The sequence below is a fragment of the Callithrix jacchus genome, chromosome 17, assembly GCF_049354715.1.
Source record: "Callithrix jacchus isolate 240 chromosome 17, calJac240_pri, whole genome shotgun sequence".
NCBI classification, from domain to species: Eukaryota; Metazoa; Chordata; class Mammalia; order Primates; family Cebidae; genus Callithrix; species Callithrix jacchus.
The window spans coordinates 32,097,157-32,124,565 of NC_133518.1; the positions used below are offsets into that span (position 1 = coordinate 32,097,157).

Below are 27,409 nucleotides of genomic sequence, written 5' to 3' on the forward strand. Positions count from 1 at the left end.
CTCTCTACTTTCTGCATTCATTCATGAAATTTTGTCCTTTCTTCTCAGGTTGGAAGTGAGAAAAAAAAAAAAAAAGAAGGCAAAAGGGGAGGCAGAAGTCCATGAACCCCATGCATTAACGATTTTATCCAGTTCGACATGGAAAAAAAGTGTTTCCTAAGAGAAATATATAATAGTAAATTATGAACTTTGAATTGTCTTTTTGAGAACTTTGGATTACTTTGAGAAGGTGGTAGTGAAAATCAAAATTCTAATTGTAAACTTAGAAATGCATGAAAGTCTTTTTTTAACAATAGAGTCTTATATGACTCTGTAGTCACAAAGTTTTGTGATGGCAAAGAACAGAAACACATAAGTTTAAGTCAGTGACAAAGCGTAAGATGTAATTCAATTATCTGAGAGACATTTTATTCATATATACCAGCAAACAAATAATATATTGTTACAGAATGAGATAATGCTTTAAATATTATTTTGTAGTCTTATTTTATAATTAAAAATATATTTCCATGTCAATAATTATAAATTTTTATCATTATAGACACTGTAAAATATTCTATTGCATGAATAAACCATATTAAAAATTCCTCTATTTCTGCTTCTACAGGCTCTTTTCAGATTTTCCTTATTGTAAGCACAGTGATAACATAATAAATAAGTTATATAATCCTGAACATTTATCTTTTTATTTTATTGGAAAATTGATGATTCGAAGATCAGGAGTATTTCTAAGCTTTTGTATATACAAATTGCCCTTCATGGAAGTTAGTAACAATTTATGCTCTCAACAGTAATGTATAAAAGTCCTATTTTCATAATTGACATACTTCTGAAATAAATTACTGTGTAAATACATGATTATCCATTATTTTTATCTCAAATGAGACTGAAGCATCACCATCCTTCTAAGCTCCTGTTCAAGCTGACATCCAGGAAATGTAAATTGCTTGGGTTTGCTCAAATATGGACGGATTGTGTTAAATATATGCCACCAAATTACTTCTAGAGATGTACACAATTCACAACACTCCATTGTTTGCAGCGTCCATTTGAATCTTGTCAATACTCAGACAATATTCAAAGAGTACGCCACTCTAAACTTACCCTTGCAAGATGCCTTGGAAGTGTCTGCTCTCAGCTGCAGCATACACTCCTCCTTTAATCTGCAGATTTTCTAAACTGGTTTTGGCATGAAATGTATCCTCATGTGTCAGGGATACCAGAATATTGTCATAGGAATTTTTGAAAACAAAAATAAAGGAACATAAAGGCCTAGAACAGTTTGCTAATACATATTTCACCTAGAAGCTGGGCATTAAAACACCATTCTTTGGCTCCCGTTAGACAAGGGGAAAGTTGATAGTCTGATAATTAAGTATGCCTGCATTTTCTTACTTTTAACACCCCTTATCTCAGAATTTCTACAGATCATTTTACCAGCAAACAAGAGTATCCCCAAGCATGTTTCTTTTTGTAAGATTTTCTTTCTTTAAATTTCTTCTCTTCAACTCTGGGATTTTCCCAGTTTGGATTTGCTGGTGAATTTCTGCCTTCTCTGTCACACTTGAGACCTTTCCCCAACACTGGAAAAATAAAATAGAAACTGAAAATGAACTTTGCACAAACGTCAGTACACAATAATAAGGAAACCAGGATAAGAGGGCAAGTTCAACATTTAATAAAGATAAAATTCCCCATAATGGTAATTCTTTGCATTTTTTCCCAGCAAAATAAGACTAATTACTAAAATAAGACCACACAGAACCAACACAATATTATGACCTTTTATGAATTGAGAAGTGAAATGTTAACACACAGAGTGCTCTGGTCACACGGAGAAAAGATTAAGGAACTGAAGTTGTCCTTGTTGTTTTTGTTATTCCCCTACCTTATGAGGAAACATGGAGGCAAAGGAAGGTAGAAAAAGACAACCCCTAAGCCACAGGGTCTGGAATCTTTCTCTTAAAGGTCAAGATAACTTACAGTTAATTGTAGCTGTCTTAAAACCCTTCCACGGAGGACCCACAGAGATCTCTAGGTAATTACAGCCTCAGTGTAGAGATGGAGAAGCTAAAACTCTATTAAAATCACAGTCAGTCAGAAGCAGAATTGGTCACAGAACTCTGCTTTTATTTTCTCCATCCCAGATCACTGATAATTTTGGAGTCTGGAGTTTCTCTTCCTTGCAGAGAAAAAGAAGAAAGGAAAGAGGACCTACAGGAATATTTGTACCCCCCACCTAGAGTTTTTAACTTAAAAGAAGCCACAATCTCAGAGTGTGTGATTCAATGTATTTTCATAACTGGAAATACCTTTTCTAGTTTTCTCCTGTTGCTTGTGCTAATCCTTATGTTTTTTCTCCACTCCAACTTTTGGCGGGGGGTGGGAATTGAAGGACTCACATTAGGTATGGAAAGAAACACATATGGGTTGAGATTTCCTAGAAAATATGTAATTTTAAAAATGTATTAAAGTCACTATTCATAATCTTCTCTCTCTCTCTCTCTCTCTCTCTCTCTCTCTCTCTCTCTCTCTCTCTCTCTCTCTCTCTCTCTCTCTCCCTCCCTCCCTCTTTGGGCCCCTCTCTCTCTGTCTTTCCCTCCTCTCTCTCCCCATCTGTCTCTCTCCTCTCTTTCTCTGTTTCTCTGTCTCCCTCTCTCTCATCTCTCTTTGTCTCTCTCCCTGTTTCTCTCTTCTTTCTGTCTCCATCTCTTTCTCTCTCTTTTTCCCTCTCTCTTGGTCTCTGTGTGTATGTGTCTTTCTCTCCTTGTTCTGTCTCTCTCTGTCTCCCTCTCTCTAGATCTCTCCCCCGTCTTCCTCTCTCTCATCTCTCTCTATTTCTCTCTCCTCTCTCTCTCCATCTCTCTTTGTATCACTTTCCTCCCTCAGTCTCACTCCTCTCTTTCTAAAAAAAAAAAATTTAAAAAGTCATTATTCATTGTTGTCAAAACCCTGCAAAATCTACCCTCTGCTAAGTTCTTCAAACTCATTTTCCTCTACTCTTATACTCTATATAGGTCTTTAATTCTTCAACACTCCAACCTCATTCCTGGTTTAGGTTTTTAAAGATCCTATTCTGTCTGCCTAGAGCACTCAGTTCCTAGTTGGTCACATGGCTGTCTCCTTCTTGTCATTTATATTTGGGCTCAAATGTTCTATTCTCAAAAAAACTTTATCTTTATCTTTCCTCTTCTGGTCAATTTATAATTTTCAGCAAGTTAAAATTATGACTATCATACTAATGCTAAATAAATTTTAGATTTTTTTCAGTCATTAATAAGGGAATCAGAAACATGGTTTTCCTTTTTCTAAGGAAAACTTAAGGAACAGATGTTTATATATCATTCAGGAAGGGTATACTGAAATAAATTTGCTATATTAGAGATAAAACTAGTTTTATCCTATAAGACAATAAAGCCATACAATCGGACACGATCTTTTCTGCTAGAAAGAACCAATTGGTATTTCTATTGGACAATAATCCTCACGTTAACATGTAACTTTTCAGAGTCTGGACCCTAATCACTAGTAAATACTAAGAGAAGCAATGACACATTAATACATCACTAAAGAATTAAATAACTCTTAGTGCTGATAGACAGCACTCCAATATGGTATTAAAGGGATATGCAGTAAAGTTTGTATAAGTTTTCTTGAGAAAAGGTAAAGAAGGCTCTTACATCCTTGACACTATGCTTCATATCACCTTCTTTTGTTTCTTGGTTACTGCACCAATTACTATGAGAAATTATCTCATTCTTTTTTGTTTGATTTCTTTATTGCTTGCCTCTTCACTATGAGTTATCCAAGAGCAGAGTATTTGTCTTTCTTATCCTATATCCTGAGCCCTCAAAACAATTCCTGGCATGTGGTAGGTGCTTAACAAGGGTTTGTTGGAGGATAGGGGGTCCAATAATGTTTTAGTGAGAGGGGAGAATGCATAAAAATTAGAAGGCAGTAGAAACTGAGTATTTGGTTGAGAAGAGAAAGCATGCACAAACAAAAAAAAAAACATAGAAATATAGACGGTAATACATAGTAATGCTGAATAATTGACACACTGTTTTAGAACTAATAATATACATATTGAGTGTTTTAGAGAACTGTCCAGATGCTAACTTCCATAGGAAAATATTGTAACTTCTAAATGTTGAAAATACACCAGAAATATTAATGGCTAAATTTGATAATAAATGAAGTTCTATAATGATAGAACCTCTATTAAATGTTAGAGGTATAAACTATGTTTCAAAATATGTGTTACAAAATTTATATTGTGGTGTGTATGTTTATTTTAAGAGGAAATTTAAGTGAAAATCTGAATAGAAACTTGAAATTTACTTAAAGCAAAACATTTGTTGAGTTCACACATTGTTTAAGGCAGACTGTATTATGATAGTTTATGACATCTAGTCTGTTTTTCATAAAACTCCCTTGGCCTAGTCTGATGAGCAGCAGGTAAGCTTTAGCCTGAAAAAAAGTATTTATATACTTGAAAAAAAGCATGAGGTTCCCTACGGTGGGGGTGGGGGAAATGATTTAGCATGCCCTTTTCCTATTATTTTTGTCTCAGTTGTTATTTTATTCTCTGAGTTTGGCTCTTACCACCCCAGAAATTAACTTGTAGATACCTGAAAACAGACTGGGGAGAAATAGGGGAAACTTGATAGATGTGTAATTCGTTAAGAAGTATTTCCAGCCTTCCCTACAAAACAGAAGTAAACAAAAAGGGAGAAAATATTAGATTGATAAGTAGATTTAAAGCTGAATGGATCAATAAAAAGTCAACAAATGTCATCCAATTCAAAGTGCTTAACAAGTTAAAATTGTGTGTGTGTATGTGTATAAAAATAAAGGTAAAGCTTAAGTTACTTACATTCCTGCTTAGTTTTACAATCCTTAAAACCTAAGATAAATATTCTTAACTCATCTGGAATTGTGTGGTTGGCATTGGATTTGCAGGGAGAAGAATAACAAATACAGTGGAAAGCTGCTGCCACAACAGAAGAACACGCATCTCTTTCCATGTGATCAAGATTTTTTTTTCTAATTTAGAAGATAGTCAGTATTCAGCTTTTCTAGTAAATTGTTATTTCCAATATGAATAAGGCAGAGAAATTCCCAAGCCCTCTAGTAATTATTCGTTTTATGGTGTTTATTCACTGACACTACAATTTCATGAATAATAGGGGTTGGGTTTATTTGAGAAACTAAAAAGATTTTTAAAGGATCTTACAATCTTCAGCAAACAAAAAAAAGCAAGTTGCAGATAAACTGCAGCAGTATGATTTTTATGTAAAATTTGAAGATATGCAAAAGTAAACATTATTCTTAAGCAATACTCACAAACTTCATAAAATTGCTAAGAAAAACAAGACAATGATATCACAAAATTCAGAATAACTGAGATCTTCTGGATAGAAAGGGCAGTATAATTATGGAAGGGAAACAGGGAGCGTCAAACATATTGAAAGTGTTCTATTTCTTAAGCTGATTGGTGTGGGGATGAACTTTATGTATATTATGCTTTACATTATATACATTATATGATAAAATAATTCATAGTTTTAAAAGTGCCTTATATTTCTGTTTCTAGTGTTATCATTATATACATTATATGATAAAATAATTCATAGTTTTTAAAGTGCCTTATATTTCTGTTTCTAGTGTTATCATAGTAGATTAAAAGTCCTAAAATTCTTCATCTATAAAGTTAGAAATGCCATGTAGTTTAGACTTAAATCAATGAACTGGTGAGAGTGGCAGGAGGCAGCCAAATGCCTAGGCAGATAGGGTGGGTCCCCAGTGAAACCCCACCTCCAAGCCAAAGGCAGTTTAAAGCTGGAAAGCCAAGCCACAGGTTAAATCCTTGACTGGATTGAGAACTTGTCTTCCTATTTGACATGCTTTCCTCTGATTGGTCCCCACCCTTCACCTATTTTACATATACATACCCTCTCCTAATTGGTTCTCTATACTGTCATGCCCATCTTTGAGGGGTGTCTTCCCCTTAACCTTTTTTATATACTCACAAACCAATCAGCATGCAGTCCCCATTTGGAGTCCATAAGAGGCCCCAGACCCAACCACACGTGAGAACTTTCCCGCCTTCGGGTAGGGGAACCACCCCGCACGCCCCATCCCCTGTTTGCTGATAGCTTTCCTTTCACTTAATAAAATCCACTTCAATCACTCTCTGGTGTCTGTGTGCCTAATTCTTCTGGTTATGAGACAAGAAACTGGACCTAGCTGAGCTAAGGAAGAGAAAGACCACAACATTAAATTTCAGGGTATCCACTATTGTCAAGAGCAAAAACAAACAAACAACAACAACAACAAAAGCAGAAAACCTCAGAAGGTATGAGAAAACAGTATGCAACATAGCATGAGGGCATCTGTGGGATTCATGCATGTGGCCTGAAGCCTCAGGCACCGATGCAGGGCAAGATAAAAGATCTGAACCACCCCAAATAAAGCTACAACTTTGCTGCCTATATAACAGGATGGCCTACAACTACAAGAAAACCCTTTTAGCAATGGTAGATTAAAAAAAAAAAAACCTGTCTAATCTCTATGTTTTAGCCAACAGAAAATACCCCTGGAATTTAGCAAGGACAAACTAGCTCATTCAAGACTGAATTCACACATGTGTTATCCCAAAATGCCCCAAGAAGAAACCATATTAAGGAGAGGATGATGATGAACTGTCACCAGCACCATAGCAGCAGGAAATGTTGATTCTCTCTCAACCCAGTCATCACAAAATTCTTATTTAGAATTTTAAAAATTTAGATTACATAATTACTAACACACATGCTGTCTCTCTCTCTCTCTGTCTCACACACACACACACACAGAGAGAGAGAGAGAGAGAGAGAGAGAGAGAGAGAGAGAGAGAGAGAGAGAAATAAGAGTCAGCAATCACAGCACAACAAAAGTAGATATACATCATAATGAAATTACTAAACACTGGGACAAAATGACAATCATAAAAGCTTCCAAAGAAAGGAAAAAAAAAATAGCCACGAAATACAAAAATCATGACTCAGGCTTCTCAGTAGCAACATGAATGCTAAGAAATTTTAAGGAAGGTTTTCAAAATTCAAAAGAAAAATTCTACAGACTTCTACACAAGCAATCCATTTCAGCCTGTAGGAAAACATTCTCAGACATGCACATCTCAAAAAGTGTACCTCTTTGCTCACTTTTCTTGACAACTTTTGGAAAATGTATTCCACTGAAAAGAAGAAATCAGCAAATAAATTAGTCCTGGTATAAAGTTGAATCGATTAAACAGAGGAGCCTGAGAAGGGGAATTGCAGGGATGCTGCAGAAGAAAGATTCCCAGATGGCAACTGTGAACCTGATAGAAAGAGCACCCGGGGTGGTTTTGAGTAGGTTCGATGGCTCTGGGAGGGACTTCTGTGAAAGGTGAAACCAGAAGAATGCCAGGCACATCTGACATCTTAAGAAGAGAGGTAAAGGCCGGGCATCGTGGCTCACGCCTGTAATCCCAGCACTTGGGAGGTCAAGGTGGGCAGATCATGAGGTCAAGAGATCAAGACCATCCTGGCTAACATGGTGAAACTCCATCTCTATTAAAAATACAAAAATTAGCTGGGCTTGATGACACATACCTGTAATCCCAGCTATTTGAGAGGCTGAGGCAGGAGAGGCACTTGAACATGGGAGGCGGAGATTGCAGGGAGCCGAGGTCGCACCACTCCACTCCAGTCTGGTGACAGAGTGAGACTCCATCTAAAAAAAAGAAAAAGAAAAAAAAAGAAGGAAGGTAGAAAACTGGCAAAGCATTTGGGACTGTATTAATTATAAGTACATGGAAAATACAGCAAATGAAAAGAAAGAAGGCAAGGAAACAAAAAGTTGTACAGAAAAAGGAATCAATCATGATTCTCCACCAGCCTCAATTGTGAATGGGGCTCCTGTTAGGTCATAATGATGCAACTGCTATGATGGGATAGAAAATAATCCTTTGGGACTGAGAGATGACAGAGGGGCAACTGAATGTGAAGTCAAAAGATAATGCCTGAGAGTGAAAATAAAAAAGTTATGACCAAAGTATGTTATTTGTAGAAAACGCTATAATTACCGACCAAATAAATCACTTAAAAGAGGTGAAAATGCATGCAAAGACTGAAGATGCAGAGGCGATGGAGCTATACTGCTATTTTTTTAAACAAATGTCAGAGAGTTATGAGAATGCTTTCTAAGGAAATAAAATAAGTACCACATATGTAAATGTAAATTTTCTAGTAGCCATATTGAGGAAAAAGAAAAAAAAAGAAAGCTAGTGAAATTTTAAAAAAAATTTTTTTTTTTTGAGATGGAGTTTCACACTTGTCTCCCAGTCTGGAGCACAATGGCACCATCTCAGCTCACTGCAACCTCCACCTCCTGGGTTCAAGCAGTTCTCTTGCCTCAGCCTCCTGAGTAGCTGGAATTACAGGCACCTACAACCACGTCTGACTAATTTTTATATTTGTAATGGAGATGGGGCTTCACCATGTCGGCCAGGCTAGCCTCGAACTCCTGCCCTCAGGTGATTCACCTGCCTCAGCCGCTCAAAGTGCTGGGATTACAGGCATGAGCCACCACACCTGGTTGTGAAATTAATTTTAATATATTTTATTTAACCAAATATATCCATATATTTTACTTAACATAGTTTATTTAAGCGAATATGCCATCATTTTCAAAAGTATCATTATTAAAGATGATACATTTTACATTTTCTTGTACTAAATCTGAAATTCAGGGTGTATTTTATACTCGCAACACATCTCAATTAGGATTAGCCACATTTCAAGCACTCAGTAGCTACATAAGTCTAGGACTACCTTATTCAACAGTACAATTCTAAGCTATGTGCATTTATAACTGTGATAACTTTTTAAAAACTTTGTAAAGGAGCACTGGTGTTGATAGGTTGTCCACTTCATCCATGTATACATAAATGCACTAACGTCTTCAAACAGAGGACATTATATATGTGAAACGACCAGGGAAAAAGGAGCTTCCTTGAGCAAACTCTATGAAAAGTGAAATTGTAGATTATTCATTTATAATCTGAACATGGATCTCCTGTATGGACTACTCTTTATATATCTCATTTATTTTTACAACCTATTCCCTTTCCCTTATAAATGACAAAATGAATGCCAGACAAGTGGCTTGCCCAAATGTTTTAAGTTATTTATAATAAACTGCTAAGTTAGCATCACATCCAGGCTGTTTGGTACCACTGATCACAAGTTTCACCACAGTGCTCTGCATGGGACTATATCCGAATGTGTGGGCATAGTTCCACGAAGATAATAAAGGTCTTAGTAAGTATCGTGCTCACTGATCTGAATGTAATGCTCACTCATATAACAGTAAAAAGACAATCAACATGTTTCTACTTCCTAATGGCTAAGTAACTCAAACTCAAAATAAATATTTATTTGAGTAAAGTACCTTAGTTTTAGAGGATATGGCCATTTGAAATAAGGTTGAAATTGAAGGATTATATGTCTCAATAAACTCTCAATGTTTTTCAGGGGTTATACAGTTAGAAGGAGGTTTTTATAACTAATGAATTTAGTCCAAGAAGTAATTTAACTACATTGGTTATCTATTGCTATGTAACAAAATACCCCCCAAAACATGGTGGCTGAAAACCACCAACATTTATTATCTCATAGTTTATTGTGGGTCAGGAAACCACACACAGCTTGGCTTGGTGCCTTTGACTCAGGGTCTCCCATGAGGCCACAATATCATGTATCAAGGTGTTGGCCGGATCTGCAGCCATCTCAAGGCTCACCTGGGGAAGCCTCCACTTATAGGCCCAATCATGTGGCTGTTGGCCAGAGACATCAGCTCTTTTCTGCATGAGCCTCTTCACAGGACTCATGACATGCCAGCTTGCTTCCTCCAGAATGAGGGCTTGGGGGATAAGGATGGACAAACAAGACAAAATCACAATATTTTTTGTAACCTAATTTCAGAAGAGACATTCCATCACATTTGCTGTACTCTGTGCACTAGAAGAAAGTCACTAGATCCTGCCCATACTCAAAGAAAGATTACAAAAGAGCATGAAAACCTGGAGAAAGAGATGATCAGAGCCATTCCAGAGACTGCCAATCTCAATGACAAGCAATTTTACAATGTTTTAAGCTTGAAAAGATGCAGTTGGTTATTCTATCATTCATTCATTCAGCAGTATTTATTGTACACCTACTTTGTGCCATGCCCTGGAGATCTTGAGAACAAAGCAAATATTCTCATGGTCTTTATAAAACCTACAGTTTAGTGTCCTTAAAATTAAACACCAAAATGATTTTTAACACAAAGGATAAAGTGTTTTAAATGACATGAAAACTTATTACAGGAACTTTCTGTCTTACTGCTTTTTCTTAACTGTTGCTCTTATAAATCAAATACTGATGACTTTTCAAAAAAGACAAAAAATTACTCTGATCTTCCTACATCATTATTCTGTGATAACCTTTGCTTGGATCTATAGACTTTCTAGCTCAGTGAGAGCCCATGTGATTTGCTCTAATTTCTGTGCTGACAATACAGTGTAAGGCCTACAGATTAGCAGTTTGAGCTCACCCAGCCGTGGAAAGAGATACTGCCAATGAATTTAGCTCTTTGTCCTTCTCAAGCCAAAAACTGACAGAAAAAAATTATAAGGTTGGGAGATCCTGCTCCTCTGGGTTGAAACTGGGGCGCCGCCAAGATGCCAGCTTACCACTCTTCTCTCATGGATCCTGACACCAAACTCATTGGAAACATGGCACCATTACCTATCAGAAGCCAATTCAAAGGACCTGCCCCCAGAGAGACGAAAGATACAGATATTGTGGATGAAGCCATCTATTACTTCAAGGCCAATGTCTTCTTCAAGAACTATGAAATTAAGAATGAAGCTAATAGGACCTTGATATATATAACTCTCTACATTTCTGAGTGTCTGAAGAAACTCCAAAAGTGCAATTCCAAAAGCCAAGGTGAGAAAGAAATGTATACACTGGGGATCACTGATTTTCCCATTCCTGGAGAGCCTGGTTTTCCACTTAATGCGATTTATGCCAAACCTGCAAACAAACAGGAAGATGAAGTGATGAGAGCCTATTTACAACAGCTAAGGCAAGAGACTGGACAGAGACTTTGTGAGAAAGTTTTCGACCCTCAGAATGATAAACCCAGCAAGTGGTGGACTTGCTTTGTGGAGAGACAGTTCATGAACAAGAGTCTTTCAGGACCTGGACAATGAAGGGAGCTCGGGCAGCCACCATCTCCAGATTCCTGGGCAGCATTTTCCAGCAAGATATACACAATCTTTTGCCTTTATTTCATAAAGTTTTATACAGAAGAGAGAAGAGTATATCTTTACTTGAGAAACTCTTGATCAAGAATTTGGGTAGGAGAAAAGAAAGTGTGTTATCAAGGGTGATTTGAAATTTTCTGCAGTATTAAGCTGGTGCTTAATAAGAATAAGTAATAATAAAGAAATTTCTAACCAAAAAAAAATTATAAGATTGGTAAGACCCCATTCAGATTCTATGACCAATGTTTGGTCCTCTAATGAAAAACTTGAGAAGTTTTTTTTTAACAAGAATTAAAACTAGGATGATTTCAAAATAAAAAACAAATAATCAGCGATTGAAGGATCCTGAAATTTTTATTTCTAGATTTTTTTAAGTTCTTTCTGTTTATCCTTATCAGACTCTCTCCTCAGTGAATATTTTATACAGTGCTGAGTGTCCATACTCTGGTCCATTTCTCAAAGATAGTGTACTTAAAGGGTTTTATTTTCTTCTTGAGATAATAGCATCTTCATATTTTTAAGTCGCCAATTTGAGTAGATACACCATAGCTACACACACACACACACACACACACACACACACCACTCCTTGTTTACCCAATAAAAATTGCATTTTCTACATAAGTGCATTTAAATAATCTGAGTATTTCAAGGGGGCAGAAAAGAAAGGCTCAAATGCATCAAAACAGATTAAAGCAGATAGTTAAGCTCATTGAATAATACCAATGAATATATGTGATGCAAGTTTATGTTGCAAATCCCTTAGCTCAATTGCAGATACAACACTGATATACCTAACAGAAAGAAGTATATTATATACTTGTGATGTAAAGGTTTTATAAGAGCAAAACTGACAAGACCCATGCATTTAGACCTTTTAAAATTTACTAAGACTCAAGAATCTGCCTGTCCCAGATTCTAGCAGTAACTTCGATTTTGAATGACTTAATAATCCCCTATTGTGTTGAAGCTCTGAAAGTTGCCCTCAGAATAACATACCTATCATTGCTCAGTCACTTTTACAGATTCTAGCCTAAGAACAACAATCTTTGCCACTTGAGCAATTTTAAATGTTTGTCTCACTTTAATAGAAAGTATACCTTAAGGATATATGCTCTTTTACTCAAATAAGTGAGACATTGACAATCTCATTATGGAGTTGTATTAATAGACCCAAAATGTAAGAATTCTATCTACTCTCATTTGTTAAAAATAAATATGATCTATAAAATAATTTCACTTGTTTCTTAAAATGAATGGTCAGATAATTCATTAATTCAAAAGCATTTGTAGCAAATGTTCATTCCAGAACAAAAACTTTTGAACCACAGAATATTCAACAGCAAAATAATGCAGAACTCTACAACCTCAAAAGATGGAGAACCCTTGGAGTTTATTTGGTCACAATCTGGGGATGGTGTATTGGCAAATATTTGTATACAGAACTAGAATTAAAGCCAGGATGATTTCAATAATTGCAAAATAAATGAATACATAATCAATGATTGAAGAAGCCTGCAAATTTTCTTTCTAGGATTCTATCTTTTATACAAATTCATAGGCTGTACAAAGATATATGTGCAAAGATATTTACTGCTATCTTCATTGCAAAATCAAAAAGCATATAAAAAAGTAAAAACTTGAAAGAGCTCTAAACCTCTCTTAGAATAGGCATGATTACAATGAGTGGTAAATTCTTGCTGTAGAATACTTTGCAACATGTACAGTATAATATTATGTTTGTACTGTTTGGCTTATACTATAGTCCTGAGGCTGCAAGTATTTATTTGAAAATAAGTAGTCTATGGCCAGAGCAATCAGGCAAGAAAAAGAAATGAAGGGCATTCAAATAGGAGAGGCGGAAGCCAAATTGTCTCTATTTGCAGACGACATGATAGTACACCTAGAAGACCCCATCACCTCAGCCCAAAAACTCCTGAAACTGATAAGCAACTTCAGCAAAGTCTCAGGATATAAAGTCAACGTGCAAAAATCACAAGCATACCTCTACACCAATAACAGACTTAAAGAAAGCCAAATCAAGAACGAACTGCCATTCACAATTGCTACAAAAAGAATAAAATATCTAGGAATACAACTCACAAAAAACGTAAGGGACCTCTTCAAGGAAAACTACAAAACACTGCTCAACGAAATCAGAGAGGACACAAACAGATGGAGAAACATTCCATGTTCATGGTTAGGAAGAATTAATATCGTGAAAATGGCTATATTGCCCAAAGTAATTTACAGAATTAACACTATCCCCATCAAGCTACCATTGACTTTCTTCACAGAACTGGAAAAAACCACCATGAACTTCATATGGAACCAAAAGAGAGCCTGCATAGCCAAGTCAATTCTAAGCAAAAAGAACACAGCGGGGGGCATCACACTACCGGATTTCAAACTATACTATAAGGCTACAGTAATCAAAACAGCATGGTACTGGTACCAAAACAGAGATATATACCAATGGAACAAAACAGAGGCATCAGAGGCAACACAACATATCTACAACCATACAATCTTTGATAAACCTGACAAAAACAAGCAACGGGGAAAGGATTCCCTGTTTAATAAATGGTGTTGGCAAAACTGGCTAGCCATGTGCAGAAAGCAGAAACTGGACCCCTTCCTGACACCTTACACTAAAATTAACTCCAGATGGATTAAAGACTTAAACATAAGACCTGGCACCATAAAAACCCTAGAAGGAAATCTAGGCAAAACCATCCAGGACATAGGAGTAGGCAAGGACTTCATGACCACAACACCAAAAGCATTGGCAACAAAAGCCAAAATAGACAAATGAGACCTAATGAAACTCCACAGCTTCTGCACGGCAAAAGAAACAGTCACTAGAGTGAATCGGCAACCAACAGAATGGGAAAAAATGTTTGCAGTTTACCCATCTGACAAAGGGCTGATATCCAGAATTTACAAAGAACTCAAACAGATTTACAGGAAAAAAACAAACAAGCCCATTCAAATATGGGTAAAGGATATGAACAGACACTTTACAAAAGAAGACATATATGAGGCCAACAATCATATGAAAAAATGCTCATCATCACTGGTCATTAGAGAGATACAAATCAAAACCACATTGAGATACCATCTCACGCCAGTTAGAATGGTGATTATTAAAAAATATGGAGACAACAGATGCTGGAGAGAAAGTGGAGAAAAAGGAACACTTTTACACTGTTGGTGGGAGTGTAAATTAGTTCAACCATTGTGGAAGACCATGTGGCAATTCCTCAAGGTCTTAGAAATAGAAATTCCATTTGACCCAGCAATCCCATTACTGGGTATATATCCAAAGGACTATAAATCAGTCTACTATAAGGACACATGCACACGAATGTTCATTGCAGCACTGTTTACAATAGCAAAGACCTGGAACCAACCCAAATGCCCATTGATGGTAGACTGGATTGGGAAAATGTGGCACATATACACCATGGAATATTATGCAGCAATCAGAAATGATGAGTTTGTGTCGTTTGTAGGGACATGGATGAATCTGGAGAACATCATTCTCAGCAAACTGACACATGAACAGAAAATGAAATACCACATATTCTCACTCATAGGTGGGTGATGAAAAATGAGAACACATGGACACAGGGAGGGGAGTACTAAACACTGGGGTCTATTGGGGGGAAGAGGGGAGGGCCAGTGGTGGGGGGAGCTGGGAAGGGATAGCCTGGGGAGAAATGCCAAATGTGGGTGAAGGGGAGAAAGGAAGCAAAACACGCTGCCAGGTGTGTACCTATGCAACTGTCTTGCATGTTCTGCACATGTACCCCAAAACCTAAAATGCAATAAAAAATTTAAAAAAAAGAAAATAAGTGGTCTATTGCGTGACCCACTAGCCTTCTATTTAGGAAGACTGTTCTTCAAAGGTAGCTACTACAGGTGTTTCTGTTATCCACATCTTTATCGGTGACTTTCTACAAATCAGGGTTTGATTTATTATTTTACTGATTGCCTTAAGAAAGTGTTGCAGAAAGTAATAATGCAGACTAAACCTCAGTGCATATCATGTCTACAGCCATTACACTATAAATGTTACCAAAAACTGAGAAATTATTCTTCCAGTATTCAAAAAGTCATCTGATTAAGCAAAGTTGCTTATGTCATTATTGATAAAATCAAGTTCCAAAGTGTCTTCAAAGTTCTCCTTTCATCTTCCTCATTAACACCAACAAAAAATTAAATAATATTCATGCAGATCCTAATTATTCATCAATTATAATCATAGGTTAGCTGCAGATATTAGTTTGGCTCTAATCAGTGCAAATATTAGTTGGCTCAAATCTCATGAAATTGGTTATTTCATTAGAATCGACTGGGTATATGAAATTTACATTAATGAATGTTGTAATATTTTATTATTTGTGAATTGCATGCTTCACATCTTTTATATCAGTAAAATGCACCATAAACCTGTATCTCACACACACACACGCACACACATACATTCTTCAGAGCTTGTCGTTGAACATTACCAACATTATACACTACTGGGTTGAGGGTGCATGAACAGTATTTATTCAGCTCAAAATTTCATCAGCTGATACTGTTGATGCATCTTCTCAAAAGAACTCATGCATTATGTATCAACAAATTGGTATAGGTAAGTTCAGAACAGTGAGATGATGACAAAAGGCCACACTTTAAGCCCGACATCAATTTTTCTGTGCTTGGCTATATGCTTTTTAAGACCAGCTGTTTAAAATCTAATTATTTTACAAAGGGTTATGAATAGGTATCCTTGGACAGAAGTTAATTAAAATTTTACACACACTTTTAAAAGCCTGTTTTGAAAATAAGCCTGAAGAAAATCGATTGGATTGTTAAAATAATCACAAATAATGTTCTAAGTTAAAATAAGGAAACTTTGTTTTTCATTGACTTAGGTTCAAACTTCAGAAAAAAAATGTTCAACATATACAACTTTCATACATAAAGTACCATGGCACTAAGGGCATTGGGAAAAAGATGCCAGTTTTGGTAAAGCATATTTGTATTTTGGCAATGCACATTTGAAGAAAAAAACTGTTAGTGGCTAAAGATTTAGTCTGTTACGGTAAAACAACTTGGTTTTAACTTTGGAGGCTAGGTAAAGAACAATACGTTTATCAAATTATCTTTTACTGCTTTGCTTGGTTTATATATGGATCAGTCTCTAGAAGAGAATTCTCATTTTGTCTATTCCAAATTCAGTATTATGAACACACACGGAAAATGGTTGAAAACAAATGGGGACACGTACAATCAACAATAATAAAATAGAGTCCAATTGCCTCATCTCGCCAGATATGGAGCCCTGCTTTTGCATATTATTTGGTCCAGAATATACACAAGATCAATCAGAGACTTGCTAAATTTCTCTCTTGTATAAATCCCAAAGGCTCAGCATGAGCAACAGGGCCCAATCAGCCCAGTTTACAAGGGGAGCCTACGAGTTCCTTTGCTGTTTGTTCTTTCTGGTCCTCCTGCCTCTCTCCCTCCTCCAGGTCTCGTTTGAAAAACCTGCCCCATAGATATCCAATTCAATCTTTCTGAGTTGCCTTGGCAACTCTCAGATAGGATAGCCCTCAGCTTCCCAGTCTAATTCCATCACATCCCTCAATATGTTTAGTTAAGTTAGGCCTTTATGAACAAATATTCCTTAGAAATATAATCAGGAGCTGGTTTACCCTAAATTATGTTAGGAGATCCCTACGGGTGATTTTTTTGTGTGTAACCCCAGGGCTCTCTTCTTCCAAAGTCCCTTTCTCTAATGCCAGAAAGCAGGATAGATTATTATACAACTCATTTTCATGTTTCTCTCCACTAACTGTGAACTTTACCTTGAAAATTTACTTTTGTACAGGGTCTTCCACCTGGCCTGGAACATTGGTATCCTCTAAAGCTTGGCAGGGTTCCTTGGTTGGCAATAATTGCCATGTGGCCAAATTTTCCACTTCAGGTCCTGAAAAAGTTCCTGTTGTAAGCAGAATATTCTAGTGCATATGATGTTTGAAAAGCACACAGAGATAAGTCATGCTTTGTTTATATTTTCAGAGGAGAAACGTCACCTCTGGCCTAACTAGTGCTACCACAGAACAGACGGCATTGCCTGCCGAACAAGGTCAACCCAAATTACCTCATCAAGCCTGCTCAGGAGGGCTTCCCAGATGGATTGCCTGGCTCTTCAGACCTGAATAAAGTTGTCCTTCCTTTGAAAAAAATTAAACGAGAACAAATTTTTGTCTTCGGAATTTGACAGTTCTCTTGCAAATCTAGCACTGGTTATTGAATACATACAACCTGATAAGGCACAAATACTTTAATTTGTTACATTCAATGTATGAAGTAATTAAACAGTTTAACATCACACTAAAGATGGCTAAATGTAAAGACACAGAATTTTGAACTGGCTTAATTTCCTTATAATAAGCAAATTACATTTGATTTCTACAAGTAATTTATGCTGAATTAAGCTAATAGTTTTTTATTACACATTTGTTAATATAAAAGTGAGGCAATAAACACAAAGTTGTTATAAAGTAGCAAATCATACATATAATGTGATGAATGGGAACGTTTTCCTGAATATTAATTAAATTTGGCTATTCTTGGGATCATATATTATTAGAGCTGAGAGTCCCTCTGCAAGTCTAGTAAGAGTTGAAAGTCACATATCATAAAATAAATTTATGATCCCACACTGACCTACTCAATAGGTAGAGAGGAAAATTGAAATCACCATTTGTGGCAATATTTCCTGTTGTTGGGAGCATGTCACAGTGAGAAACTAGTTTCTCTCCTTTTTATAATTCTCTCCCTTCAAAATATATGTACACTACACATTTTGACCTAAGCAAAGGTGAGCTAATCAATGTTTACTGCCTGCAGTAAGTTTAGAGAAAAGACTTCAGACCTTATCTCTTCAGTCCCTGAGGTGGTCATCCTGGAAAATCTTGCAATTCTGCTTTTCCAGAGTTTCTGAATCTTTAAAGAATTGAACACTTCACAATTCAGTTGCACTCATAAAGAAAACTTGACAGCAACTAAAATACAATGAATTTGACAAAAAGTATGATCATGCAGGATCTGCTCACTTGTTTTAAAATACATAAGCCCTGAACAATTGGATAACTTTGTCCAGATCTGAGAGGTAGTCCTATATCAAAAATTCATGAAACTGAGAAAAAAACTAAACATTGACAGTGATCTGGAAAATTTCATATAGTTTTGCCCATCTGTTAACTTGAAACACTTTCATTTATTGGCTCAAATCATGGAAGGGGCATTCAAAGCATATCGTGAAAAAAAACCTTGCTAAAATTTGCTTATAAAGTAAAGAATCCTCAAACAGTACCCTAGAGATTATTTCAACAAATATAACAGCCCTCAAACAGTGTCTTGAAACCATTCAGTATTACTGAAGAAAATGTGGTTGTATTTTTAGGTAAATATACTTATTCGTCATTTCTCTTATTATGTAATAGTAATTAAAAGAACAGATTGTTGTGGGGATTTTAAAAAGTTTATTGTTTCTTTATAAACCTGTTATAGAAAAATGTTTTGTTATAATCTAAAGTCTAGGTTCCTCTAGACAAACATCTACTTGTTTATAAGACTGATTTACTGCCAAAAATTCTTACTCTGTGCCTAACTCTAGTCACTACTTCCATAATTTGTTCTTGTTATGTTTCCAGTGAAAGGAAAGGTTAACAGGTTATTCATCTGCTATAGCAGTTATTCAACTATAACTCAGCATGAATATAGCTGCTTTTATTTTTAAAGGCAAGTAAGACACTCTAGCTGCTGATCTGTTTTTCTTATGCTTCCACGGAAGAAAACAGATTTTAAGAAGAAAAGAAAAAGTACAAGTAAACATATATTTACTGTAAACACTATCTAATTTAGCCTGGACAGCTTGTCGAGAAGGACATATACGAAGAGATATATAAATCTATATCTTATTATGAACTATTTTTATGCTCACTCAGGTTCCAGAAGTAATAAAAATGCTTGCAAGTAGCAGCTTCTAACCCAAATACACATTTTTCCACCCGTTACTCCAGTGAAGGCATTTTTGTAATTAAAGATTGAAATTCTAGTGGAGTTTCTTTTATGAAAGTAAGCTAACTTTACAAAAACAGCCTTAAGGAATTTTTAGAGACTCTTCTGATTGTGTTAATGAGTTTTTTTAACATTTAGTGTAAATATGCTTTTATCTTGTCTTCTTGATCTCACAGAATTAACCGAGATGCTCAGGCCCACACAGAGCCATGATTCTTGCTGGCTCTTTTCCCTGCAGGCCCCATATCAAATCCAATTGCTTTCATCTGTGCCTTCAAAGTAGCCCCTGAATGTTGCACTCATAAAGACAACTTGACAGCAACTAAAACCACTTCTCACCACCTTCACTTTTACCATCTTGGTCCATATCAGCATCCTCTCTGCCCAGGGCTGCTGTGCTTCAGTACATTTTCCTACAGTTCATTTTTCACGCAGCCCTCAAAGGGTCTTAAAAATGCAAGTCAGGCTGGGCACGATGGTTCATGCCTATAACCCAGCACTTTTGGGAGGCTGAGGCAGGCAGATCAGTTGAGATCAGGAGTTTGAGACCAGCCTGGCCAACATGGTGAAACCCCATCTCTACTAAAATACTAAAAAATTAGCCAGACATGGTGGTGTGTGCCTGTAATCCCAGCTACTCAGGAGGCTGAGGCAGGAGAATCACCTGAACCCAGGAGGCGGAGGTTGCAGTGAGCCGAGATCGTGCCTCTGCACTCCAGCCTGGGTAACAGAGCAAGACACCAGCTCAAAAAAAAAAAAAAAAAAAAAAAAAAAATGCAAGTCAGATGATGCTTTTCTTCTGCTTGAAATTGACCAATGCTTACTAATGTTTGCATTTGTAAGAAAAGAGAATAATGACAGCATTCAGAAAAACCTAGTTAATTTGTAGTGTGTAACAAATGTACAATCATAAATTTTACCTTAAAAATCACAAAATTTCTCATGTAATAGGTTACGTTTCATTTTCAAGTAGGTCTTAATCTCAAAATTATCCACTTAATGGTAAATATTTTAAAACATCTCTTTTTTTAATACTGGCTTTAAGGCCATTTCTCTCTTTGGCAGTTTAAATTCAATAATAATGTAATTTGTCATCACCAAAAATGTTCTTAACTAGCTGCTTTGTTAGTACTATGCCAATCTTAAAATTGATGAACGTCAGTCACAAAAAATTCCGATCTCATTTTTCTTTAATATACTCAGCAGGGACCATCTATAAATCCTATAGAAAGTCCCAGACAGCCTCAGATAAATAGCATACTTTCCCTCTGATGGCAAAAAAACTGATCAAAATTCTAGGCAGGTGGAGGTTTCTTTTTCTTTTATGTGAATCGATCAGTCTGTTATTGTGAACTTAAATCAAGGCCCCTTTAATGAGGTTTTCAACACAATCATTATTGAAAATTTAATATACAGAAAAATGGTTTGGGGTGACTTAATAACTAAAGCATTATAATTCTATTGACCAAAAACTCTGTTTTATTAAGAATTTAAATTGTGAGAGTAATAGTAGCAATAGATGAAAATAATAGTAGGTTTACTTTTTGGGTATGATTAGAGGGCAATCATGCTACATTTAGGGGTTGCTCTAATGCTTCATCCTCCCTTAATCATATTTTTTACTCCTGACCATGTTTATGAGCCAGTATACCCTCATGGCTAGAAGTATTTTCTTTTTACCATTGTTTTCTGGCCTAATAATATAAATTGCATTTACCCACATGTGTTCTGCAGAACGTAATCTTAGAATATTAAAAGGGACTCCGTTTCTGGATCCCCTCCCATGACAACAGTGTGGGACTCTCTCTCTCTCTCTCTCTATTTCTTCCTCCTTTTTCTCTCTCTCTGCCTAAATAAATCATTTTCTGCAAAAAAAAAAAGAATATTAAAAGGTAATTTGCTAATAATAACAACAACAAGAATGATAATAAGGTTCTTTGGTCAATAAGCTTAAGAAAAAATATGCTAATAAAAAACTAGTTTGTTTCTTTGCTGTAGGACTTCTTAGGGCTTTGCATTTACTAAAATAAACTGTAAACCTCAAAGAGTAATTAAATTCCAATTTCCCAAATTATCTGACCACTGAACCATTATCTTAAGAAATATCTTTGGACAAGTGTTCTGGAAAATGCTTCTGTCATTCATCATGTGAAAACCTTCGACACTTGGGACACTTATCTGATGAAAGGACTGGAGATTTCCCATAGACTTAGTGGACAATGAGTCCAGCAGCACTGCATCGTCAAAACTGCATAATCTCTTGCCTTCTGGATCTCTGAAATTCCAGTGCCTCATGTTTACTATTCATTGTTCAATTATTTATGTTATTAAGCAGTAACTCAATTCTATAGTCCCATTCTTAGATCTGAAGGACTATTTCATACCTCCCTCCACTTAATTTCTTTGGGGCATTTGATGCCACTGATCACTCAATAGTACTTGAAATCTTTACATTCTTGGTTCTTCTATTGCTTTGGCTCTCTTTTCTGTTTCCTGTGGAATTCCTTTTTCTCTGTTCATTTTTTATATCTTGCTCCTCAGTGTTTTGCTAGCCTTCTCTTCTCTCCCTACATTTTTCTCTTTTATTTGATCTGTATTTATTGCTTCACCTATCATTAGATACTGATGGTTCACAAAGCCATATTTTTGAGATCTCTGTGACCTCCAAATGCCTACTAACCTCTCCACTTGAATATAACCTCCAATTAATTGTCACCCTCTTCACTATAGTATTCACAGCTACCTCAAGTTTAGTCTGTAATAAAATTAATTCATCATCTTCCTACAGACAGCTAAAGAAAGTTCCTAATTCCTGGCATTTCTTATCCTCATTCAGTGTTGAATTCACAGAAATTATCACGGTTGATAGTATGCTATTGTGGAAAAAACACTTGGCATAAAGTTAGATTTGTTGAGTGTACATTGTACAACTGAGTTAATAATTTGCAGTTAAATAATCCTGGGTAAGTCAATTCAAAATTTTGGATCTCAGTTTCCTCATGTATAAGATATTAGATAATCCTATAGTCCTTTGCTGCAGTCTTTAATCACTATATTATTTCCCTTTAATCTTGGAAGATTTTAGCCTCTATCTCATTGGTACTTTATCCAGCACTATCCTTTAATGGTTAAATGTTTGGATTACCCTTCCAACATCCTTGTTATGTAATCCTCTGAATTCCTGTGATTAAATTGTCATGAACACTATACTACCTCAGCCACTCACCCTCACAATTGAATCCTAGACCTTGTCACAACAAATAAAACAATCCTTAAATTAAATTCTAAGCACTTATTTAAGCATCTTCATCCTTCAGTCCTTCAGCTACACTGGGACTTACAACCCATTGATCTGAATACTTATCTAGCATCCAACCCCACCAGCCTCCCACCCCATTATTGGTACTAAGTATTACCTAGGTGAGAAGTTACCCAGTTATATAATCCTGGGTAAATTGGATTATATAATTGAGATCCAAGATTTTGGATCTCAGTTCTCTCATATATAAGGTATTAGATAATCCTATACTTCTTTGTTGAGATCCAAAATTTTGGATCTCAGTTATCTCATATATAAGATATTAGATAATCCTATACTTCTTTGTTGCAGTCTTTAATGACTATAGTATTTCCCTTTAGCCTTGGAAGATTTTAGTATCAATGTATTGGAAGACACTTAGTACCAATGAGATAGAAGCTAAGATAGAAGCTAAACTGAGATCCTCAATTTTGAACCAACTTATCCAGGATTATATGACTGGACAATATTTACCCAGTTATGTATTGGGAGAAGTACTATTTACTTCTCACCTAAGAAGCTTCCACTTCATGGTGAAGCCTATGGTATTCCCTTGAATACACCCTCAACCTCCTTGTCCTGACTTCTCTTCTTTGTACTCATTTGGCAAAACCCCTACTCTGGTTTAATCCAACTCTCCACCTAACTCGTATCTCTTTGATACAGGTGAAGATGGCTAGAGAAAAAGTGTGTGTATATATATATATATATATATATACTATATATTTATACTATATATTATATATATACTATATATTTATACTATATATATTATATATAATATATTATATATAGTATATATACTATATATACACACACACTTTTATATTAATTATTAATATACAATATATTAATTATCAATCTCCCCTTTTTTTCTGTTTCATTCACTAGTATAATCCTAGCACCTAGAACAGTACCTGGCATATAGTAACTGTTTAATAAATATTTGTTGAATGAATAAATGAAGCATATGTTTTCATAATTTACACAGAATTCTATTGACTCAACCTGTGAATACATATCCCTTTTCTTCCACTGTAAAGAGCTTATATTTTAGAAGAAGTCTGACTAACTTTCAAAGGGAAACATTAGCAAATGCTTTGTGTTTATCTTCAAAGCAGCCCTAAGCATATTGGCAATTATTGAATCCACAGTTAATATTTTCACTTTGATTGTGATGCTTTTATATAAAATATGTGATGATTTGCAGAAACCATGGCATTTTCCTGCTTGAAGCTTTGAGATAATTATATCTTTAACTAATTCATTATTGTAACAGGGGAAGTTGAGACTATAATGTTACAATATTGGGGTTTTAATGATGAGAGAAAGCCAGCAAGACTCCAGTATCCATAGCAACATAAATTTCTTTTCATCTTTTAAGTAACCAAAGGTGATTATTTCTTTTCTTTACACTATTATATCAGAGTTTATCACAGAGGTAAAAAGCATATATTAGCTTTCAAGTGAGGTGAAGATATTTAAGACAGAAGTACATTCAACTACCACTACACCCCTATAAGAGACGTCTCCCTTCCCCAAATAAAGGAACGCATAGCTCTAATGATTCAAAAGTAGAAGGGTTATAAATAGGACTTAAAGTATGACTTTTCAGTTAAAACTTTTGGCTAGATGGGGAAGAAAAACAGCTATGAAATGCAATCTGGATCATTAAAATGATACCATAAAATCTTGGGAAAGTGGAATGAGTATCAAGAAGATCTCTATGAGTCTTAAGAAAGTCAGTCTCGCTAAAATAAGACAGAAGTTCTTTAGGTCGCAGAATTTATGAAACAGAGAATAACAGAGATAGAAGGGGACCTGAAGACAAGATAGCAAAATGTTAACAGGTAAGTAATAGAGAAAAAAGGGAGGGGGTACTATCTCCATTTTTCTATACATTTGAAATATTTCATAATTAAAATAACTTTGAGATGAAAAAAGAGATTTCATGAGATAGATTTAAGGAAATGAGATGGTTAATTGTAAGACTTAGGTGTTTGAAAACCACGTTCTGCTTAAAACTGTCTTTGCCGTATTTGACTCATTTTGTTAACTACAAATGACTGGGAAAGAGCTCATCATATAATCTGTCCTCAAAAGCTTTTTTCATCTAAATGTTCTTTTTATCTATTTATAAAATGTTTTCACTTATCTATGATTCAACTGGTTCTTTGATGTTATTGGATGCCTTGTACTGTGGACATCTGTCTCTGATTTTGTAGGAACCAGTAGTCGATTGATTTTTATTTTATTTCCATAAGATTCATTGAACTTGCAGTTTAATTCTGTCAAAATAATAATAGTAACAACACTTACAACAATAACATCAACAACACATATCATCCAAGTGCTATTTTAATTATATCATACTCAACTTATTTAATCTTCATATCAAACTCATAAAGTGAATACTGTTAGCATCCTCTTTATAGAAATAAGAAAACTGAGTTACAGACAGGTAAGAAATTTGTCTAGCATCATAGCTATCTTCAGAGCTTGTATCCTCTTTTTTTCTTAATTAGAACTTTTCCCCTAATTTTTTTATTTTATTTTAAGTCCTAGGGTACATGTGCAAGATGTGCAGGATTTTTACATAGGTAAACGTGTTTCATGGTGGTTTGCTGCACCTATCAACCCATCACCAAGGTATTGAGCCCAGCATGCATTAGCCATTTTTCCTAATGCTCTCCCTGCCCTCACCTCAGACAGGTCCCCATGTGTGTTGTTTCCCTTCCCGTGTTCACATGTTCTCATTGTTCAGCTCCCACTTATAAGTGAGAATATTCAGTGCTTGGTTTCTTAAACAGGGTTCCCCAACCACCACCAGGCCATGAACCGGTACCTGTCCAGTGACCTGTTAGGAACTGGGCTGCACAGCAGGAGGTGAGCAGCAGGCGAGCAAGCATTACCACCTGAGCTTCGCCTCCTGTCAGATCGGCAGCGGTATCAGATTCTCAAGCCTGAACCCTATTGTGAACTGCGCATGCCAGGGATCTAGGCTGTGTGATCCTTATGAGAGTCCAGACAATGCCTGATGATCTGAGGTGGAACAGTTTCACTCCAAAACCATCCCCAACTTCCCATGGAAAAATAGTCTTCCACAAAATTCATTCCTGGTGCCAAAAAGGTTGGGCAGCGCTGTTCTTAAACATTACTCTATAGTGCCCCTTGATTATGGCTCTAGAAAGTTAAGGAGTTTTGATAATCATACACTAAAATTTGTTTATGCTGTAAATATTTATTCTGCTTCACTCTCCTAGGTGTTAGAGATTTTAGTGAGCCAGGAAGGCCACATAAAGATCAGGGTAAAGGAAAGAGAATAACATAAAATATAAAGGAAGTTCCTTTCTGATTGAAAGAAAGTACTGTGTCTCAGACCAAAAATATAAAAGGCACAGAATGGTAAGCTTTGAGATATATCCTAGTAAGATCTTGGAATTCTGAAATAAAGACTTCATTGGATCTCCGGGTATAATAATCACATCATCGTAATGAGAAAATAAGCAGGTTGGCCTTGTATGTCTACAAAGAAACATTCAACTCAATAATATTAGAGCAGTATTCTCAAAAGCCACAAAGAAAGTATAACCCAAACATTGCATTCTTAGCCAAACTATTGTGCAAGTATAAAGGCCTTGAAAATCTTTTCTGAGTATGTGAGAACCCAGAGAATACATTTTCCGTCACTTATCTTATATAAACTGTTAGAGGACAAACTTCAGCAACCAAGAGTTGTCTGGAAATGCCATGCAAACTGGCTAGCAATGATTATTAATTCCTTTTATCAGTGGTAATTTAAACACATATAAACATGTGTATTATGGTTACTGAACAAAAATCTAGAGATTATATTTTTAAATAGCTATAGCTGGAATTAAAAAGAAAAATAGGGGAGATGGGGTAAAAGTATACTGATTCCCTCACCTACTAATATTATTTAAAAATAAGATAACATGATAGGCATTTATTTCCAGTTCAAATATGTGTCAAATACTTAAAATTTAAAAAGATGTTTATAAATTCTTTAGCGAAATGGCCAAATAAGATATAAATATTTGCATTTAATTTATACTCATATTGAGCTAATATTTATTAGACTCCCATAAATGTTAGCTTTGACATACAGTAAAAGGTTCACTGAATTTCTCTGAGATGGACGTCATTATACGTATTCAGATTGGAAATTGATCTTTACATTATTTAATTAACTAGAGTCAGACGGTGAATCAGTGGTACATGAGCTGGTATATGAAAAAAAGTTATATGAATACCAAGTCCTGTTTATATTCTAGAACTATCTTTTGAACCAATAGTGGCAATAAATGGCATGGTGGTTAAGAGTACAGGCCAAGCACTACCAGTGACTTTCTGTGCTACCTTGGAAAAGTTACTTTACCGCTAGAATCTCTTGGCTCCACCATCTATTCATCTATAAAATGAGAATTACAAAAGTACCAATGTTGTGGGGTTTTCGTTGTTGCTGCTGCTGCTTTTATTATAACAATTTTGGAAAAACTTGAGAGTTCTGAATTCATCTATCTCTTTGCAAACTTTGAATTGAAGGCTTTATGCTACGCTATTGTGCTAATAAAATATTTTTCACTGATTTTCATCATAAAATCAATGAAAACTTATTATATAATTTAGAAAAACTATATAATTATAGCTTATGTAATTATCTA

At 35.6% G+C, this 27,409-nt stretch overlaps 1 long non-coding RNA gene and 1 pseudogene across 1 annotated transcript in view; one reads left to right on the forward strand and one right to left on the reverse strand.

Annotated features, from left to right (window-relative positions):
* Positions 1-389: 389 nt before the first annotated feature.
* The window catches only part of LOC103788772 (uncharacterized), a 78,503-nt gene continuing 51,483 nt past the window's right edge, over positions 390-27,409 (reverse strand). Inside the window, exons 3-7 of the long non-coding RNA XR_614779.5 lie at positions 9,827-9,948; positions 7,638-7,758; positions 4,632-4,705; positions 2,313-2,440; positions 390-1,583 (exon numbers count right to left, since the gene is read on the reverse strand). This is a non-coding gene — a long non-coding RNA (uncharacterized LOC103788772). The remainder of the gene's footprint in view (positions 1,584-2,312; positions 2,441-4,631; positions 4,706-7,637; positions 7,759-9,826; positions 9,949-27,409) is intronic.
* LOC100390823 (actin related protein 2/3 complex, subunit 3, 21kDa pseudogene) lies at positions 10,723-11,503 on the forward strand (annotated as a pseudogene).